Source organism: Balaenoptera ricei, chromosome 2 (assembly GCF_028023285.1).
Source record: "Balaenoptera ricei isolate mBalRic1 chromosome 2, mBalRic1.hap2, whole genome shotgun sequence".
Classification (NCBI taxonomy): Eukaryota; Metazoa; Chordata; class Mammalia; order Artiodactyla; family Balaenopteridae; genus Balaenoptera; species Balaenoptera ricei.
Window position 1 is genome coordinate 136,932,682 of NC_082640.1, and position 17,516 is coordinate 136,950,197.

Genomic DNA, 17,516 nt, shown 5'->3' on the forward strand with positions numbered 1-17,516 from the left:
ATTTGAAGAGATTATAGTTGAAAACTTCAGTAATATGGGAAAGGATATAGTTAATCAAGTCCAGGAAGTGCAGAGAGTCCAATACAGGATAAATCCAAGAAGAAACGCCAAGACACATATTAATCAAACTATCAAAAATTAAATACAAAGAAAGAATATTAAAAGCAACAAGGGAAAAACAACAAATAACATACAAGGGAATCCTCATAAGGTTAACAGCTAATCTTTCAGCAGAAACTCTGAAGCCAGAAGGGAGTGGCAGGACATATTTAAAGTGATGAAAGGTAAAAACCTACAACCAATATTACACTACGCAGCAAGGATCTGATCCAGAATCAATGGAGAAATTAAAACCCTTACAGACAAGCAAAATCTAAGAGAGTTCAGCACCAGCAAACCCACTTTACAACAAATGCTAAAGGAACTTCTCTAGGCAGGAAACACAAGAGAAGGAAAAGACCTACAATAACAAACCCAAAACAATTCAGAAAATGGTAATAGGAACATACATATCGATAATTACCTTAAATGTCAATGGATTAAATGCTCCAACCAAAAGACATAGACTGGCTGAATGGACACAAAAACAAGACGCATATATAGGCTGTCTACAAGAGACCCACTTCAGACCTAGGGACACATACAGACTGAAAGTGAGGGGATGGAAAAAGATATTCCATGCAAATGGAAATCAGAAGAAAGCTGGAGTAGCAATTCTCATATCAGAAAAAATAGACTTCAAAATAAAGACTATTATAAGAGACAATGAAGGACACTACATAATGATCAAGGGATCAATCCAAGAAGATAAAACAATTGTAAATATTTATGCACCCAACATAGGAGCACTTCAATACATAAGGCAAATGCTAACAGCCATAAAAGGGGAAATTTACAGTAACACAATCATAGCAGGGGACTTTAACACCCCACTTTCACCAATGGACAGATCATCCGAAATGAAAATAAATAAGGAAACAGAAGCTTTAGATGATACATTAAACAAGACGGACTTAATTGATATTTATAGGACATTCCATCCAAAAACAACAGAATACACTTTCTTCACAAGTGCTCATGCAACATTCTCCAGCATAGATCATATCTTTGGTCATAAATCAAGCCTCTGTAAATTTAAGGAAACTGAAATCATATCAAGTATCTTTTCAGACCACAACAGTATGAAACTAGATATCAATTACAGGAAAAAGTCTGTAAAAAATACAAACAAATGGAGGCTAAACAATACACTACTTAATTACTAAGAGATCACTGAAGAAATCAAAAAGGAAATATTAAAAAAACCTAGAAACAAATGACAATGAAAACATGACAACGCAAAACGTATGGGATGCAGCAAAAGCAGTTCTAAGAGGGAAGTTTATAGCAATACAATCCTAACTCAAGAAACAAGAAACAACTCAAATAAGCAACCTAACCTTATACCTAAAGCAATTAGGTAAAGAAGAACAAAAAACCCCCAAAGTTAGCATAAGGAAAGAAATCATAAAGATCAGATCAGAAATAATGAAAAAGAAAGGAATAGCAAAGATTAATAAAACTAAAACCTGGATCTTTGAGAAAATAAACAAAATTGATAAACCATTAGCCAGACTCATCAAGAAAAAAAGGGAGAACACTCAAATAAATAGAAATGAAAAAGGAGAAGTAACAACTGACACTGCACAAATACAAAGGACCATGAGAGATTACTACAAGCAACTCTATGCCAATAAAATAGACAACCTAGAAGAAATGGACAAATTCATAGAAAAGCACAAACTTCTGAGATGGAACCAGGAAGAAATAGAAAATATAAACAGACCAATCACAAGCACTGAAATTGAAACTGTGATTAAAAATCTTCCAACAAACAAAAGCCCAGGACCAGATGGCTTCACAAGTGAATTCTATCAAATTTTTAGAGAAGAGCTAACACCTATCCTTCTCAAACTCTTCCAAAATATAGCAGAGGGAGGAACAGTCCCAAACTCATTCTACGAGGCCACCATCACCCTGATACCAAAACCAGACAAAGATGTCACAAAGAAAGAAAACTACAGGCCAATATCACTGATGAACATAGATGCAAAAATCCTCAACAAAATACTAGCAAACAGAATCCAACAGCACATTGAAAGGATCACACACCAAGATCAAGTGGTGTTTACCCCAGGAATGCAAGGATTCTTCAATATATGCAAATCAATCAATGTGATACACCATATTAACAAATTGAAGGAGAAAAACCATATAATCATCTCAATAGATGCAGAAAAATCTTTTGACAAAATTTGACACTCATTTATGATAAAAACCCTCCAGAAAGTAGGCATAGAAGGAACTTACCTCAACATAATAGAGCCCACATATGACAAACCCATAGCCAACATCGTTCTCAATGGTGAAAAGCTGAAACCATTTCCACTAAGATCAGGAGCAAGACAATGTTGTCCACTCTCACCACTATTATTCAACATAGTTTTGGAAGTTTTAGCCACAGCAATCAGAGAAGAAAAAGAAATAAAAGGAATCCAAATCAGAAAAGAAGTAAAGATGTCACTGTTTACAGATGACATGATACTATACTTAGAGAATCCTAAAGATGTTACCAGAAACCTACTAGAGCTAATCAATTAATTTGGTAAAGTAGCAGGATACAAAATTAAACCACAGAAATCTCTTGCATTCCTTTACACTGATGATGAAAAATCAGAAGGAGAAATTAAGGAAACACTCCCATTTGCCATCGCAACCAAAAGAATAAAATACCTAGGAATAAATCTACGTAAGGAGACAAAAGACCTGTATGCAGAAAACTGTAAGACACTGATGAAAGAAATTAAAGATGGTACACACAGATGGAGAGATATACCATGTTCTTGGATTGGAAGAATCAACATTGTGAAAATGACTCTACTACCCAAAGCAATCTACAGATTCAATGCAATCCCTATCAAACTACCAATGGCATTTTTCAAAGAATTAGAACAAAAAATTTCACAGTTTGTACAGAAACACAAAAGACCCCGAATAGCCAAAGCAATGTAGAGAAAAAAAAATGGAGCTGGAGGAATCAGGCTCCCGGACTTCAGACTATACTACAAAGCTACAGTAATCAAGACAGTATGGTACTGGCATGAAAACTGAAATACAGATCAATGGAACAGGATAGAAAGCCCAGAGATAAACCCATGCACATATGATCACCTTATTTTTGATAAAGCGGGCAAGAATATACAATGGAGCAAAGACAGCCTCTTCAATAAATGGTGCTGGGAAAACTAGACAGCTACATGTAAAAGAATGAAATTAGAACACTCCCTAACTCCATACACAAAAATAAACTCAAAATGGATCAAAGACCTAAATGTAAGGCCAGACACTTTAAAACTCTTAGAGGAAAATATAGGCAGACAACTCTATGACATAAATCACAGCAAGATCCTTTTTAACCACCTCCTAGAGAAATGGAAATAAAAACAAAAACAAATGGTTCCTACTGAAACTTAAAAGCTTCTGCACAGCAAAGGAAACCATAAACAAAACGAAAAGACAACCCTCAGAATGAGAGAAAATATTTGCAAATGAAGCAACTGACAAAGGATTAAGCTTCAAAATTTACAAGCAGCTCATGCAGCTCAATATCAAAAAAACGAACAACCCAATCCAAAAATGGGCAGAAGACCTAAATAGACATTTCTCCAAAGAAGATATACAGATTGCCAACAAACACATGAAAGAATGCTCAACATCACTAATCATCAGAGAAATGCAAATCAAAACTACAAGGAGGTATCACCTCACACGAGTCAGAATGGCCATCATCAAAAAATCTACAAACAATAAATGCTGGAGAAGGTGTGGAGAAAAGGGAACCCTCTTTCACTGTTGGTGGGAATGTAAATTGATACAGTCACTATGGAGAACAATATGGAGGTTCCTTAAAAAACTAAAAATAGAACTACCATATGACCCAGCAATCCCACCACTGGGCATATACCCTGAGAAAACCATAATTCAAAAAGAGTCATGTACCACAATGTTCATTGCAGCTCTATTTACAATAGCCAGGACATGGAAGCGACCTAAGTGTCCATCAACAGATGAATGGATGAAGAAGATGTAGCACATATATACTATGGAATATTACTCAGCCATAAAAAGAAACAAAATTGAGTTATTTGTAGTGAGGTGGATGGACCTAGAGTCTGTCATACTGAGTGAAGTCAATCAGAAAGGAAAAAACAAATACCGTATGCTAACCCATACATATGGAATCTAAAAAAAAAAAAAAAAAAAAAATGTTCTGAAGAACCTAGGTGCAGGGCAGGAATAAAGATGCAGGTGTAGAGAATGGACTTGAGGTCACGGGGAGGGGGATGGGTAAGCTGGGACGAAGTGAGAGAGTGGCATGGACTTATATATACTCCCAAATGTAAAATAGATAGCTAGTGGGAAGCAGCCACATAGCACAGGGAGATCAGCTCGGTGCTTTTTGACCATCTGGAGGGGTGGGATAGAGAGGCTGGGAGGGATATGCAAGAGGGAGGAGATATTGGGATATATGTATATGTATAGCTGATTCACTTTGTTATAAAGCAGAAACTAACACACCATTGTAGATCAATTATACTCCAATAAAGATGTTAAAAAAAAAATACCATTGAAAAAAATAAGCCTGCCTGGCCTTTACAGCTAAAAATATAAATCTACTTTAGGGATAAAAGAGACACTGTGGATGCATGGGATGTTTTATCATATTTTGACATAAAGTATTCTGTCAATATGAAATATTAAGATGTCTATTACTGAAAAATAAATTTTCAATTTAATTACATTCCAATCAAAATCCCAATGCAGCTCCAGTTAAAGATGGTGATGGAGGAAAATCCTGAACCCCTCTCCTGCCGCAGACACGCCCAATTTACAGCTACATATGGAACAATTTCCTTTGAAGAAAACCCAATATTATTTGAGTGACTCATACACATCAAGTGAATGTGGGGGAAAAAATCCATATTGAAGTACATAGACAAGGGTCAGATACCACTTCACCATAAATCCTAACTCTAGCACAGGAACCCACACCTTGGAGGAAACTCAAAACCCCAAGTTTCTCCTTGAGCTACCCAACTTTTAAGACCTGCACCTGAGACACAAGCCCCCAAAAAATCTAGCTTTGAAAGCCAATGGGACATGTGTTCAGGATACCAACAAAGCTACAGCAAACTGAGAAACATTTCTTAAAGGGCTCATGCACATAAACCCACACACCCCAGAGCCCAGCACAGCATCAACCAACTGCAAAGAGCCCAGACTTTCCATGAAAGAGTCTTATTTGCTTATTTTAAAGCAATGACCTTTAAAGGGGCAGGCATATAATTTAACACACATCTATGGGTCTCCTGAAATACTCTCCAGGGATGGAGACTGGTGGCTGCCATCTTTGTTCCCTCCCTCTGCCTTGCTCCAGCTCACCAGTATCTCCCAGAAAGGAGTTTGTATCCTCATCTAGCATCCCAGTTTTTGTGGCTGCCACCCAGAGGATGTCCCTTGACCACCTGGTTCTGGTGGCCAGCAGGGCTTGCATTCCTGTGTCCCATGGAACAGTCCTTGGGCAATTACCACTCCCAGGACACAGCACAGACAATAGACTAAAGCACATCCTCAGTCTTTCTGTGAAAGAGGTCTATTTGCTTGTTCTGGAGCCTGAGGGACCAGCTTCTGGTCTGGCACACATGTAGGATCCTACTGAGATGCTCTCTAGGGACTCCAGGGATGGAGGTCAGTAAATGGTATCTATGCATTCTCCCTCTGCCTCACTGGAAGTCACTAGCATCTCTTGGAAAAGAGCTTATACCCCTGTCTGGCACCTGATTTTTTCAGCTGCCTCCCAAGGGACACCTCTAGCTCACCTGGCTCTGGTGGCCAGTGGGACTTACACTTATGGGTCCAGGGGGACTGTAATCAATGGAGACATTCTTAACCAGCTACCATTCCTAGGGCACATCAAGAAGCAACAGAATGAGGTGCCTAGTCTTTCTGTAAAAGAGGTCTATTAGTTCATCTTCATAGCTATGGCCTGAGAGGCAGGCTTCTAATTAAACATACTTCTTAGGGCCACCTATAATCTTCTCCAGAGACCTCAGAGGGTGGGTGCTAACTCTGTACTTTCCCACCGCCTCCTTCCAGGGTATCAGTATCACCTGGATGGGATTTTGTATCTGCTGCCCCAGTTCTTGTGGCTGCCACCCAGGGATGCCAATTGATCGCCTGTCTTTGATAGCCAGGGGGACTTATCCTTATGGGCCCATAGGACTGTATATATATATGTGTGTGTTTGTGTGTGTGTGTGTATTTTTTTTTTCAAAGCTACTTCCTGAGTGTCTGGCTTTCAATCAACCTGAATCTAGATGCTGACTGAGATCCTCTCTTTTGGGACACTGACAAGTCTTGGCACATGGTCAACCACTAGGATCCACTAAAAGTAGGCTGCTTGTATAATCACAAAGGTTTGAGAGACAAACAAGAGCTAGTGCAAGGATTAATGATAAGGTTCATCTCTTACACAAGTCTACTTTTTCAAGAATGGGAGAGGTAGCTGTTTATTTAAAGCATAGAAACCAACACAGAGAGTCAAGGAAAATGAAGTAACAGAGAAATATGTTCCAAACAAAAGAACAAGATAAAACCTTAAAAACATATCTTAACAAAATAGAGATAAGTGATTTACTTGATAAAGTATTCAATACATATCAGAGATATACAAAGGATTGTAAAAGGCTACTATGAATAAATATACACCAACAATTTGGACAACCTAGAAGAAATGGATAAATTTCCAGGCAAATACAACCTACCAAGACTAAATCATGAAGAAACAAAATATGGACAGAACTATTACTAGTTAAGAGACTGAATCAGTAATCAAAAATTTGCCAACAAAAAAAGTCCAGAACCAGATGGCTTCACTGATGAATTCTATCAAACACTTAAAGAAGAATGAATACCAATCCTTCTGAAATTCTTCCAAAAATTTGAAGAGGAGGGAATACTTTCAAACTCATTTTATGTGGCTAGCATTACCCTGATACCCAAAACCAGACAAGGACCACCACAAGAAAAGAAAATTACAGCCAATATCCCTGAAGGACATAGGTGAAAAAATCCCTAGCAAAATGGTAACAAACAACATTCAAGAATACATTAAAAGGATCATACACCACGATCAAGTGGTATTTATTCCCAGGATGTAAGGATGGTTCAGTATCTGCAAATCAATCAATGGGATACACCATGTTAACAAAATGAAGGATAAAAATCGTGATCATCTAATAGATGCAGGAAAATATCTGACAAAATTTAACATCAATTTATGTTAACAACTCTCAACAAAGTGTGTATATAAGGAACATACCTCAAAATAATAAAGGCCATATATGAAAAGCTCACAGCTGACATGATACTCATGGTGTAAAGCTGAAAGTTTTTCCTCTAAAAATCAGGAACAAGACAAGGATGCTTACTCTTGCCTTGTTGAATATTTATTTAACATTGTACTGGAAGTCCCAGCCAGAGCAGTTAGGCAAGGAAAAGAAATAAAAGGCATCCAAATCAGAGAAGAAGTAGTACAAGAGTAGCCATTTGCAGATGACATGATATTACACCGAAAAACTCTAAATACTCCACCAAAAAACTTGTAGAACCAATAAACAAAATCAGTAAAGTTGCAGAATACAAAATCTGTATACAAAAATCAGTCACATTTCTATGTATTCATAATAAACTATCAGAAAAAGAAATTAAGAAAACAATCCCATTTTTATTTTCATCAAAAAGAATAAAATACCTAGGAATAAATTTAACCAATGAGGTGAAAGACCTGTACACTGAAAACTTTAAGATATCAATGAAAGAAATTGAAGAAGATACAAATAAGTGAAAAGATATTCCATGATCATTTTCTGGATTAATATTTTTAAAATGTCCATCCTACCCAAAGCAATCTATAGATTCAATGCAATCACTATCAAAATTCCAATGGCATTTTTCCCAGAAAGAGAACAAACAATCCTAAAATTAGTTAGAACCACAAACGACCCTTAATAGCCAAAGCAATCTTGAGAGAGAAGAGCAAAGCTGGAGGCATCACACTCCCCGATTTCAAACTATATTACAAAGCCATAGTAATCAAAACAATATGGTATTATAGGCATAAAAACAGACACATAGATCAATGGAATAGAACAGAGGCAATAAATAAACCCACACATATATGGTCAATTAATTTATGACAAAGAAGCCAAGAAAATACAAGAGCAGTCTGTTCAATAACTGTTGCTGGGAAAAATGGACAGCCACATGCAAAAGAATGAAACTACACCTGTTTCTTACACCATATACAAATTAACTCAAAATGGATCACAGACTTCAATATAAAACCTGTAATCATAAAACTCCTAGAAGAAAACATAGGTTGTAACCAGTGTAACCTGGATATTGGTTTTGATGATGATTTTTTTGGACTAGACACCAAAAGCAAAGGTAACAAAATCAAAAATAAACTAGTGACACTACTTCAAACTAAAAAGCTTCTGCACAGCATAGGAAACCATCTATAAAATAAAAAGGCAACCTACCAGATGGGAAAAATTATTTGCAAATCATATATCTGATAAAGGGTTAATATCAAAATATATAAAGAACTAATTCAACTCAACAACAAAAAGTAAATTAATAAATAAACAATTTGATTAAAATTGGGCAGAGGATCTGAATAGGCATTTTCCAAAGAAGACATACAGATGACCAACAGGTATAAGAAAAGGCACTCAATCATCACTAATCATCAGGGAAATGCAAATCAAAACTAGAAAGAAATATCACCTCACACCTGTTAGAATGGGGTATAATCAAAGATAAGAAATAACAAGTGTTGATGAGAATGTAGAGAAAAGAAAACACTTTTGCACTGTTGTTGGGAATATAAACTGTTATAGTCACTATGGAAAACAGTAGGGAGTTTTCTCAAAAAAATTAAGAACAGAACTACCACATGATCCAGCAGTTCCACTTCTGGGTATTTATCTGAAGAAACCGAAATCAATAACTTGAAAAGATATCTGCACCCCCATATTCATTGCAGCATTGTTTACACTAGCCAGGATTGGAAATAACCTAAGTGTCCATTGATGGATCAGTGGATAAATAATATGTGATACATACACACAATGGAACATTATTCAGCCATAAATAAGATGGAAATCTTGCCATTTGGGACAACATGGATTTACCTTGAGGTCATTATGCTAAGTAAAAGACGTCAGACAGAGAAAGACAAATACTGGATGATCTCACTTATAGGTGGAATTTTTTAAATGATCATAGATACAGAGAACAGATTGGTAGCTGGCAGAAGGAGGGTAAGAGGTGAGGAAAATGAATGAATGGTATCAAAAGATACAAATTTCCAGTTATAAAATAAATAAGTCATGGGTATATAATGTACAGCATGGTGACTATAGTTAATAAAACTGTACTGTATATTTATTATATATTTGAAAGTTGTTAAATAATAGATCTTAAAAGTTCTCATCATGTAGTAATGTTATATATCAATGGATGTTAACTAGATTTATTGTGGTGATCATTTCATAATATATACAAATATCAGATCATTATGTTGTATACTTAAAACTAATATAATGTTATATGTCAGTTATACCTCAATAAAAAAAATCCCACTGCAACTTTTTTGGGTAGCTTTCCTAATTGACTTTAATGTTTATCTGAAATAATAAAACATGCCTTGACACAAAAAATATGAAGAAATAATAAAGGAAACATTCCTAGAATATTAAATGTCACAAACTAGATAATGTTAACTACACTCCCACTAAAGAAAAGTAGAAAACCTGTACACACACATACACACACACACACTTGATATAAGGCAGCTATCAAGGTAGTGAATATCTGCAAAACCAAATTCAGAAGAAGGAAACTCAGAGACATGAGCCTCGCTCATGGAGCAGCTATTTCTCTGGGGACTATTGCAGATTCTGGAAAAGGTCACTTAGCCTGAGAAACTGTGCCTTGATGATAATGTAATGTCAGTGTTAGACTTCATGACAAGTGTCATGTTACTAGAGGAATGAAAGTTGCAGTTCAGACCTGCTAACAAGCCAAGTCCTGATAAATCCTTCGTGCTTTAGGGACCACATCCAAGGAGTAAGTGTGCCCAGGGAATAGTCTCATTCTCAAGGGGACTGAAGTTAAGGTTCAAATACTATTAGTTCCTTAGAATTGTTTACAAGTAATCCAAGATTGCTAGTGTCCTAGTGTTCTGCCAGAAGCATATGCAAATCCTCTCTGAATGAACATAATATTATCCTAGGCATCATATGATTAAAAAATAATAAGCAGCAAATATCACCCAATAAAAAATATCAGGACAATGAGGAAATAAGAGAACATAAATACAACAAATTGAAAAATACACAATAGAAATAGATGCACAGAGGAACTGGATAATAGAATATCAGATGCAGGCTTTAAAATAACTGTTAAATAAGTTAAAGAATATAAAAGACAAAACCTAGAACTTTAAAAGTAGAATATATAAATGAATAGAAAAAAATAAAATAACCAAATTAAGATCTCTGAAGATGGGTTTAATAGCATATTAGGCAATGTTAATCAGTGAATTGCTAACCAGAATATAGGTCAGAAAAAAATATACAGAAGGAAATACAGTGTTTTAAAAAGAATGGAAATTTTAAAAACTAATGTAAGAAAGGTGACACAGTGACAAGACTAATTTACATGTAATTGGTGTCCCAGAAAAGAGCAGAGAAAGAATCCTTTGACCTTGCCACTCATTGTGGTAATTTTGTCCATCTAGCTTCTGATGATTAATAATCTCTCCTACCTGCCCAGTTGCCATCAGTGAGCCCATATCTGCAATGTCATCTCCCATCATAAGCCTTTGCATACAAAAGAGACCCACCACTGAATTTCTTAGTGACCCTAACCACCTTCTCACTAACGCACTCATTTTTGCATTAGTAAATAATGTATCCTCTGGGCTGTTCATGGAACATAATCATTTGATGGAGGTTTTTGCCTTACACTGTATATTCACTCCAGCATCCCTACTTATCCAAGCCTTTTAATCCCTTCCTTCACTATCTGTCATGGCATTCTGGCAATTCTACCACACTAAATGTTAGTGATTGCTTTTTCCATGCTTCTAGAAGTCATCTTAGTAGCATGTTTGTAACATCTTCTGGGGTCCTTGTCAAGGTGTTGAATCCTGGGTCCTATGAGAGTACTCCCAAATGAATAATCTCTCCCTTATCCAATTTTGTGTTTCAGCCCCTTGATCAAGAATTCTCAGAAATCTAGTCCCATGCTTAATCTCTCAGCTCCTGCCAGAACACACAGGCTAACTCTTGCTGTACACTCTTTTGAGCATAGGCCCTTTCCTCTTTTATCAGACCCAGGTGTCCCCAGCTGAGTTATGACTTAACCCTAGTTACTATCCAAGTAGACCAGAGGGGCAGTGCAGGCAGATCCTGAGTGGACATGCCTCTGAATTTTCTACTTGTGAAGGCTCAGAAAGTTTGAGGCAATCCAAGGATTCATGATTTGGGGCTTCCTATTCTTTTCCAGTCAGGCTCCCAACCTTGACATAGAAGACTTGTCTTGGCTGTGAATTTAATATTTAGATCGTGGCTACTTTTACAATTAAGTCCTGAGCCTCATCCTCAGCTTTCTCTGCTCTCCAAACTGCAGGAGATGAGCGCTCTCGGTATGCAACCAAGGAGTCCTCTTTGCTTTCTCAACTTAGCTTATAAATGATGAATTACTCCCAGCTTCCTAGAAAAATTAATTTTTCTAAATATCAACTGAGTTGAACAGTTACTTCCCAATTTCGTTGCCCTTATAGTTAAATTTTTCTCCATATTTCTCAGAGGTCCGATCTATGTTGTCAGCAAAATCATTCCCTTATACAAGAATATCATTGCAGTCTAATACCTGTGGAAGTCTAACAGTTGGACACCTACCTTGCAGAAGTATCTAGTCTTCACCTACCTCCTACACCAAGGATGGCAGTCCTCACTGTTAGCTGGGTGGCAAATGATCCAGCTCCAAAATTCCATCCCCATGGCTAATTTCTTGGGCCATTCCTTCCATCAACTGCTACAGGTTGGGTTCTCTGGAAGCAGATATGGAGCTGGAGATTACCATGTTGCAGATTTGTTGAGGAGTACTCCTGTGATCAGCAGCTATAGAAGAAAGAGAAAAAGGCAAAACTGGTCAGAAAGAAATGTTGAGATCTAATGCTGTCTCTGTGAAAGTTTTAGCCTACCCTTAGGGGAGTTCTGAAGATGAGATGATCCTTTGAATTTTTTCCAAATTGGGATAAGGAAGCCAGGCTTTTATATCCCTGCATGGATCAGTTATTGGGTATAGGAAACTCCAGAAAGGTCTCTGAAGGGTGCTGTCAGGTAAAAGCTGTCTGCCTATAGCCCTCTCTGCAGATGTGGTACTAAATCCTCATTTCTGAGGAAAATTTGAGTGGCATATTACAGCATCTACCACAATGGAAGATTTTAACATATATATATCTCAAAGACGGATGAAACCAGCAAAAACCAAAATCAGTAGTACATAAGTGACTGGAACAACATGATTAACACTATTGACATTTTTTTTTATAGGAGTATAGTTGATTTACAAAGTTGTGTTAGTTTCAGGTGTACAGCAAAGTGATTCAGTTATTACAGTTCCCTGTGCTATACAGTAGGTCCTTGTTGTTTATTTTATGTATAGTAGTAACACTATTGACTATTAATTGGTATTAGTAGATCACTGCACCTAACGACTGCAGAACATTTTTTTAAGGGCTTTCAGAACATTTACCCATATTGATTTAACTCTATCATTTAAATACTTGCACACAATGAAGCACATTTCTACAAAGTTCAAAGGACCGAACTTATAGAATATGTTCTCTGACCACAGTGGAATAAGCTAGAAATTAAAAACAAAACTATAACCACACAAAAAAAATTCCCATATGTTAGGCTATTAAGCATATACATCTAAATAACTCAAGTGTCAAAGAATGGGTTAGATATAAAGTGGAAATTAATCATATTTTGAACTGAATATAATGAAAATATGACATTTCCCAGCTAGAAGGATGCAGCTAAAACCATTCTTGTTGGTAAATGTTCAGCATTAAATGTAAATATCAGAAAAGAAGTCTGATAAAGCTTCTCAAGAAGTCTGATAAAACCCATCTCAAGAAGTTAGAAAAAGAAGAACAAATTCAACTCATTTTTGAAGATGATAACACTGTGGTTGTATTAAAAGTAGCTTTTTAGATATATGTTCTGAAATATTTGTAAATAAAGTAATATGATTCCTTTGATTTGCTTTAAATTAACTCTAAGGGGGTGGAGAGAGTAGTTTTGATGGGCGTAAGTGTGGGGAGATATAGACGATACAAGATGGGTCATATTTAAGTTGGTTGATGGGCATATGGGTTTTTATACTGTTCTGTATTCTATGTTTAAAATTTTTCATAATGTAAAGGTTTAAAAATAGTGCAAATTTAGTGCTTAAATTCCAAAATGAAAAAAAAAACAATACATGAATAGAAAAATTGGAAAAGGGCATGAATGTGCAGTTAAATTACAAGGCAGAGTAATGGGCAATAAAATCAGATTTCAGGTGAAATATTTTTAAACCAGTCAGGTTTAAAAGCCTTTTGTCAGAAACTAGCCATAATTTAATTTTACTGGAATGAACAAGGACTTTAATAAGTAGTTGATGGTACACTGCATTTTTGCTTTGAATATACATGCTCATGGCTCTTAAAAGTGATAATGTCAGTGCTTTTTATGGAGATGACATTCTGAAGCTGATCATAATGCTCCTGCTTGTGAGCTTGTGGTGAGGACCCATGGGGCCTATTTGACTCAGGTGCATGCAGATTTGAAACAAGATAGACCACCTATGACAGCAGTGCATGTCTAACTTCTTTTAATGCTATACTAGAGTTCCTATCCAGAACAATACATGGGAACAGTTTAAGAAAGTTCCAAGGAAGAACTAAATATATTATTATTCACAAATGACATGTTTGTGTTCATAGAAAATCAAAAATATCTACAACTTACTATTATTTAACAAGGTCTATAGACACAAGATCAACATGTAAAAATCAATTGTATTTAAATATAAAAAAACCTGAAAATTAGAAAATGAAATATAAAATTCATTCATACATTTTATGATATATAAAAAAACATTAAGTGCTCTGGTAAAATCTAATAAAAGATTTTTAAGTCCTCTTCACAGAAACTATGAAATATTGAAAGAAATCAAAGGGCAAAATAAATGGAAGAAATGACATTCAAGAATTTGAAGATTTGGTATCATAAAATGGAAAATTCCTCCCAAAATTCTTCTTCAGATTCAGTACAATACAATCCCAATCTAAAGCTCAGCAAGGTTTTTTGGGGGGAGGGGGAAGTTCCAGGGAGGGATACTGATAAACTGATTGTGCCAAAAATATCAAAGACAAAAGACAGTGTTGAGGAGGAATAACATAGAGGACGTATACCAGATATAAAGGCTTATGTTAGCCTTACAATTATTAAGACAAAATTCTATTGATGTAAAGGAAAACAAAAAGCCAATGGAAGCCATGGAAATTTCAGAAACAGAACCATACATGTATGACCATTTAACTTATGACAGAGATGGTACTGATATTATATTTCAAAAAGTATTAATGTGGAAAAACCTTGTATCCTTCCTGCACCTTCCACCCTCACACACATACACATCAATTCCAGATAGGCTGCAAATGGAAATGTGAAGAACAAAGCAACTGGAAAATATAATAGGAGAAGATCTTCCTTAGCTTGGTGTACTAGGCTGAGTTAATGGCCTCCTCATCTCTGAATCCTGTAAATGTCATCTTATTTGGAAAAAGCAACTTTTCAGGTGTGATTAAGAATCTTTAGTTGGGGAAATTACCCAGGATACCTGAAATACAATCACGTGTATCCTTCTAAAAGGAAGGCAGAGGGAGATGTGACCATACAGAAGAGGCGAAGGCAATGTAAAGAAGCAAATGCTGCAGTCATGCAGCCACAAACCAAAGATTGTCGGCAGCCACCAAAAGCTGGAAGAGGCATAAGAGGGATTTTCTCATAATGCCTCCAGAGGGATCACAGCCGTACCAACACCTTGATTTCAGCCCAGTGATACTAATTTTGGACTTCTGGTTCCACAACTATGAGAGAATAAATTGTTCTTTTAAGCCACCAAGTTGTTGGCAATTTGTTACAACAGCTACAGGAAGTAAATACGCATAGGACAGACAAAGATTGCCCAAACTGGTCATGAAAAAAAGTACTAATCATAAAGGAAAATTTGATAAATTAGACTTTATTAAAATTAAGGATGTATATTCATCAAAAGACATTAAGAAAATGCAAAAGAAGGCTAGGAATTAAAGAAGATATTTATAACACGTAGAAAGATTTGTATCCAGGAAAAAATATATAAATCACTAAGATATAAAAACAGGCAACCTAATAGAAAATGGACAAAAAGACTTGGAGAGGAACTCCATAAAATAGCATATCTAAGTAGTCAATAAATAAAAAGTTAGCAACTCTACTAGTCATCAGGAAATGCAAAGTAAACCATAATGATCTACCATTACAGCCCCTCCAGAATGGCTATCATTAAAGGGGTTGACAATATCAAGTGTTGAGGAGGTTGTGAACAATGGAAATGCTGCAACTGGGAATATAATTTGGGTAACCACTTTGGCTATGTGTTTGGCAGTACCTACTGAAGCTGAACGTACACACATCTTATGACACTAAAACCCCATCCCATCCTTGGATATGTACACAAAAGAAGGGTGTGGGATATGCATATGTGCGTGTGTGTGCCAAAGACAAGCACAAAATCATTTAGTAATGTTGTCTGTAATAACCCCAAACATGAAACAAGACATACATCCATTAGTAGTAAAATGGATAAATTGTGGCATACTAACAAAAAAGTAGACAAATGAGAGGAAACTATATACTCTATAGCATTGAAAATAAATGAAATACTGTCATACCTAAAGAAATGGGTGAATTTCACAGGCACAATGTTGAGGAAAAGAAGTCAAATATAGAATAATACATTGTTTATTATACCTTTTAAATATAGTTCAAAAAAAGCAGTCAAAACTAAAATGTGGTGTTAGAAGTTAGAAAGTGGTTACCTTTGGGAGATGTCGCTAATGGAGGAGGAGAATGTGAAGATGGCTAATGATGTGCAAATTATGTTTTGTCTCTTAATCTGTGTAGTAATTTCATGAGTTAGTTCATTTAGTGACAATGCATTAAGCTTTAATAATCTGTACATATTTCTATATTATATTTTGATTTTTAAAAACTATTTAAAATTTTTTTCTTGGCTCTTTTAAACCACTTTAGTCTTCCGATTATAAATTACCAGAAGTGACCCTGTTGAAATTTTTGACGAAATTGCTTTGAATATATAAATTATTATTAGAAAAATGGCATTTTTGCAATATTTCATCCCCCATACACAAGGATGAGATACGTTTTCACTTATTTTACATTTCTTTATGTCCTTTAGTGATTATATACATATGTACATATATATATATATATAGAAACACACACATTTCTTTTCCTATACAGATCTTACACTTGGTGTATAGCCTCTATTTCTAAATGCCTTATGGGGTTAGTTGCTATTGTGAAAAATATTTTTAACGAGTTGGTGCATAGAAAATTGTTCTTTGTACTACTTTTTATGCTGATGTTTTTAAATTTTTTCACATCAGCAATCATTTTATCAGCAAACAGTGAAGTTTTATTTTTCCTTTGCTATAATTTTCCCTTTAAAAAAAAGAAATCTTACCTTATTGAGCCCCATAAGTGAAGCCATTAGATAGAAGCCATTATAGCTGGAATCCTTGATTATTCTTCACCTTAAATTGAATGTTTCTAGTACTTATGTCTTAATTATCATTTGTTTGGGCATTTGTACCATTAAAATATTTTTTCAACTATTCAACAAGCCTTGCATTTGGGGATTAAATTCTACTTGACTCTGCTGTATTTTATCTATGTGTTACTTTATATATTTTGCTACTTGTTTTTAGAATTTTGCCTCTATGTTCATAAATATTGATCTATAATTTTTCTTTTTCTTACTGTTCTTGTGTGGTTTTGAGATAGTTTTTCAGAATGATTTGGAAGACCTATTGCTCTGTAGTCTTTAGAGTAGTATACTACAATGACATTATCTTTTCTTTAAGGTTTTGTGAAATGACCCTGTAAATTCTTCTAAATTTAGGACTTTGAGAGGGGGGAGCAGAAAACAGAACACTGTTTCAATTTCTTTAGTAGTTATAGGTCTCTTAAGATTTTTACTTCTTGAGGCCATTTTAATAC

General features: G+C 35.5%; 1 long non-coding RNA gene across 1 annotated transcript in view; it reads right to left on the minus strand.

Annotated features, from left to right (window-relative positions):
• The window catches only part of LOC132360610 (uncharacterized), a 137,617-nt gene that overhangs the window by 36,906 nt on the left and 83,195 nt on the right, over positions 1-17,516 (minus strand). Inside the window, exon 2 of the long non-coding RNA XR_009501130.1 lies at positions 12,100-12,293. This is a non-coding gene — a long non-coding RNA (uncharacterized LOC132360610). The remainder of the gene's footprint in view (positions 1-12,099; positions 12,294-17,516) is intronic.